This window comes from Cibotium barometz, chromosome 39, assembly GCF_041138505.1.
Source record: "Cibotium barometz isolate CiBa-2024 chromosome 39, ASM4113850v1, whole genome shotgun sequence".
In the NCBI taxonomy this organism is placed as follows: Eukaryota; Viridiplantae; Streptophyta; class Polypodiopsida; order Cyatheales; family Cibotiaceae; genus Cibotium; species Cibotium barometz.
This window is the reverse complement of record NC_141084.1, coordinates 42,849,180-42,853,943: the sequence shown is the minus strand read 5'-3', so window position 1 is coordinate 42,853,943 and position 4,764 is coordinate 42,849,180.

Genomic DNA, 4,764 nt, shown 5'->3' with positions numbered 1-4,764 from the left:
AAGGTTTTCGCCTTACTCTCCTCAGACTTTTCGGACCCCGCATCCCCATATTCTGATCTCAATTCAAGTTCTAGTGTTTTTCGAAATCGATCTCTTCAAGCGGCGGTTCTTCTAAAGAGTATGCTCCCGGTTGAGTATGTTTCACAGCTTCCCATAGTTGATTTGCCCACTCTTCATCTACCTCGGGAATGTTAGAGTTAGGTATCATAATGGGTTCGTTTGTCTTTACCTCTTCCTCTACATTTTCCTTTTCGTTTTCTTCTTCTAGAATGACAGACAGTTTGTCCCCTCGGGCTGTATCATTTTGCTTTTGAGTTTCCGTTTCTAGAAGGTTGTTGTTGTCTTGCTGTTTTTCTATGGCTTGTACTACCTCAACCAATTTCTTGTAGATTTCTAGTTGCCTAGATTCTTGAGCAGGGTCAGGGTAATTCTTCCATCGTTCTTCCATTGTTTCTAGGGGTTTTAGTCTAGCTTCATAAGCCTTTAACATGGCGTCAAGTGGCTCAAAGAGTTTCTCCGCTAGCCGCTTCCCCTCGTATCATGTTTTCTTTCTCTTTTAAGGGGTTGGTTTCTTTGTTCGTATTTTCCTTTTTGTTTGTAGAATTTTCTGGTGTCGCCTTTGTTTCTTTTTTGTTTTGGTCGGCTTTTCTCTTCTTACTCGCAGCTCGTCTTTCTTTTCTAACTTTCCAACTATTTTTGGCACTCTTTGAGTTCTCGGTAGGGGTATCTTTCTCTTCATCTTCCCCTCGCACTGTTTCCATTGCCTTAGCCTGTGCTCTCGTTATTACCTTTAGAGATATCACCTTCTCTGATTCGGAAGAGCTTGAGCTTGCTGATGGTATCACCTCAACAAGGTTAAGAGTGACTGGCGGCTTAGCTTCAGACCTCATTGGGCAATCAGTTACCAAATGCTTGACTCCGCAATCAGCACAAAATCTCACTAGGTGAGGCAATGAAGGCCGTGTCGCTTTCTCGTCTTTGATTAGAGGACAATCTCTAATCCAATGGTCTTGTTGGCACTTGTAACATGGCCCAGGTGGAGCTGTAGGTTGTGCAGGTCTGTAGGGTCTCGGCGCTGGTCCAGGTCCTCCTTGTCAAGCCCCCCCATTGGCTATGAACCATAATGTATTATGATCCATTTGATATTGACTCTCCGGAGTAGTCAGAGACTCTCATCCATGAGGTTGGTGGTCACAGGTGCTAAACTTAGCGATGACTCCGTGTTCTCCTCCATGTAATACTCAACTGGCACCATGGTTCCTTCATTAGCATATTCTTCTGCTCGTGGTAACCGTACTGGAGTTGTTCCAGGTAATGGAGGTTGGTTTCCTAGCACAGGTTGCGCCCTCTCTGCTCCCGGTGCTACATAGTTTTGATTTCCACCCTTGTGCACATACTGAGGTTGTTGAGGATTTGTAGCTGGTACTTGTGCCATGCCTTGCTCCCTCATTAACCTGATACGATAATGGCACTCTTGGGTTTCGTGGTTTGTCCAAAGTTGACAAAGTTGACAAAAATTACATCATTTGTTCATTCTTTGTACTCTTTGCGCCTGCTGATCTGGCTTAGGAAGACACTGTACCCTTGGGTGGTCTCCTCCACATATATCACAGCGTTGCATCTACTTCTGAGGTGGTTTGACATTTGGTTCATTTTTTTCATAACCAATTCGGCAATGGCCTCTGCCTCTGGTGGATGGGTTTTCTCCGTGTCTATTGAGCCTTTTGTGCTTGGTGCAATTGATCCAGTTAAGGGTTTGTTTTTCTCATAAATGTCACAATTGTCATCTAAATCGATGGCATCATGGATGCACTCATTTAAGGTCGCATGCTTTTTCATATATAAATTAGCGTGTAAAGACTTGTTAAGCAGTCCTTCCAAGAAGATTGAGACAAGCTTCTCAGCATTGGGCTTTTCAATGTCTAGACACCTAGCTATGTACTGCCTCAAGTGATTTGCACAGTCCCTGACTGACTCCTTTTCTTCTTGTTTGAAATCATAGATCAATCAGCTGACACTATGTTTAATGCCAGTCTTCGTGAACGCACTTATAAAATCACGTTTGAGAGCGTTGAAATCCCCGAAGGCTAAGGGATCCAAGGTTTGAAACCAGGATAACACTTTGCCTTCTAATGTCAACCCGAACCCCTCCACTAAGGAGTGAAGATCATCCACTTTTTCTGCTCTTGCGACCTGTTTGAATGAAGCCAAGTGATCGTATGGATCCCCAGACCCACTGAATCTCTTGACCCATTTCTGGAAGTTAGACGGTCGTGTTTTGTTTCTTGATGGAGTCCCTGGAGATCTATCTGGGGTGAACCCTGTACAATCCATTGGAACATGGTTCATTTGTGTTGTTGGTGGTCTTGTTGGCCCTTGTCCGGCCGAATGACCACCCGTGGCATGCGAATAGATTGATCCTATTGGTCTAAATCCCGATGGAGCACCTGGTCTTGCAGATCCACCAAAGAATGATACTCTGGGCCCACTCACTGTAGGTCTTGGCGTAGGCCTTGGCATTGGCATGGATGATGCGCTATAGGTTGGTTTTAGGATGCTAGGCGGGGCTCTAAAACCCCACCCTGGAGTTCCTGTTCCCTCACCCCCAAACCTAGTGATCGGATTACCCATGTACGTGATTCCACCTACTTCGCTCTCTAGGAGGAGTCCCCATTCAAAGCCAAACCTATCTAAGAATATAGTTGGCATTCCTCCCCTCATCACTGATGTTTGTACGTAGACATACAAGGCTTTATCGGCATCTAGGCTGTAGTCTGGAGGATTATCACGCAAGTAGAAAAATTCAGTCCCTGTATCCTCCCTTTTGTAAACAGCCCTGGTCTCGTCATCTATAGGGACCCTTTGAGTCCACATGGAATTCACTAGTTTGTAACCAGCCGGAGTTAACGCTGGAGGTCCTTCAGGTCTCAATGGATCCGTAAATGGTGTTATGTTCCCTAGGACATCGACTATCTCGGGATCAGCCACAATGAGATACATGGTCCCATCTCTCCCCATATAACAATCTCCTTGGAAGTTCACCCAGGGTGCTGGATCGAACGCAGTGGGATGGTCCTCAACCTTAACCACGTACTGATCTGTCTGATCCTTATAGATCTTTGCCCCATGCAGATTCTCCCTTTGATAGCGTATCTGCGTATTGTACTGCAAATCCACTCCTGGACTGGCAGTGTTAGCTGAGGAAGTAGATGCCATGCTTAAATCGGAGTCCGTTTCGTAGACTGCTCCTTCCTCTATTGGTGCACTCAAGTTAGGAGTTCTAGCTATGCTCTCGTGCGTAGAAGCTCTACTCCTTCCGTCTACCGCAGCTTGGTTACCTGATCTATAGTAAGCTCCTGACCTAAGGTGCATAAAGACTTTTTAAGGAACTTGAATCAAACAAGACGGGCTGAATTTGGATTGCTGTTACCTATCTTAAAAGTCCTTTCTCGAGGTCCGTCAGCTGCTCTACAGATCCCTTGTTATGACCCACCTGTGATCAATAGCTCAAATTTAAGCAGTATCTGGATTCTTTACTGAACAATATGTACTTGTACAGATCTATCTATGCTTTAGCTGTGGCAATGTGCCTGTGTATGTCCTATGTGCTATAATTTGTAAGTGCTGGCAACTTGACAAGGTTCACTAAACTGACAATATCTGGAGTTCCGTAAGGAATTTTCCAGATCCGTTATAAGGACCGTCAGAAAGCTGGTACAAAGCACTACAGGCCTAGCTTTTCAAATATATGCACTGTGAACAAAATAAAAAATCGTGATTTTTTATTTTCTGAAGAATGCTATGTTTTGAGGTTCCCAGCAGTTTCCAGTGCATTCAGTAGAGCTTAATGAGAATGTTTGCTATCATGGGTGGCATCTGTATGCATGTCAAACAAGCAATTCTGTGCAATATCAGAGTCTAAATCTTGCAAAAATGCTGACCATGTGCATTTGAAATGTCACAAAAAGGCTTTGACTTGGCCCCTCTACCCTGTGGACACATGCCTATGCAATCATGAGGTCAAATATATGCTATGTGTGTAAAATAAAAAATCACGATTTTTTATTTTATGAAGACTGGTATGTTTTGATGTTACAGAGTGTTTGCATTTGTGCCCTGGAGTCCCAGGAGCCTATTCCCCTCCAAAGGTGATGTTTCTGTACCCCCCAAATGAGGTGATTTCTACGGCTTTAGCTATTTAAAAGGACTGAAATGATGACCATGCACAATCAGTAAGTCAAAAATATGTCTTGTCTTTACTAAAGATGCTCAATAAACATGTATCCAGGCAGTCATGATGTCAAAAGTATGCAGTGTGTACAAAATAAAAAATCGTGATTTTTTGTCTTGTGAACAGTGGTGCACCCTGAGTTTTGCAGGTTCTTGCCCATATGCTACTGAATCTACATAGCAAGTTTCTCATCAAAATAATGTCTTTAGCATGCAAGGTGAAGTGATTTTAGCAGTTTTAGCGGTTTTTGAGATGCAGAACTGATGATAGCATGCAATCCAAAAGTCAAATATATGATATGCCATTGCAAAAGACGCTCAGTAAACATAGCACAATGCACCCATGATGTCAAATATACGCTGTATGTAGAAAATAAAAAATCACGATTTTTTATCTGAGGCCAAATTTTGGACTGTCGGCTCCAGGTCTCTACCACAGATTTATCATGCAAAAATAAGCTGTTCTATCATGTAATAATCACTCTGAACTGAATTTAGCTCATACAAACAAGCAAATTACACTCACAGCTCTCT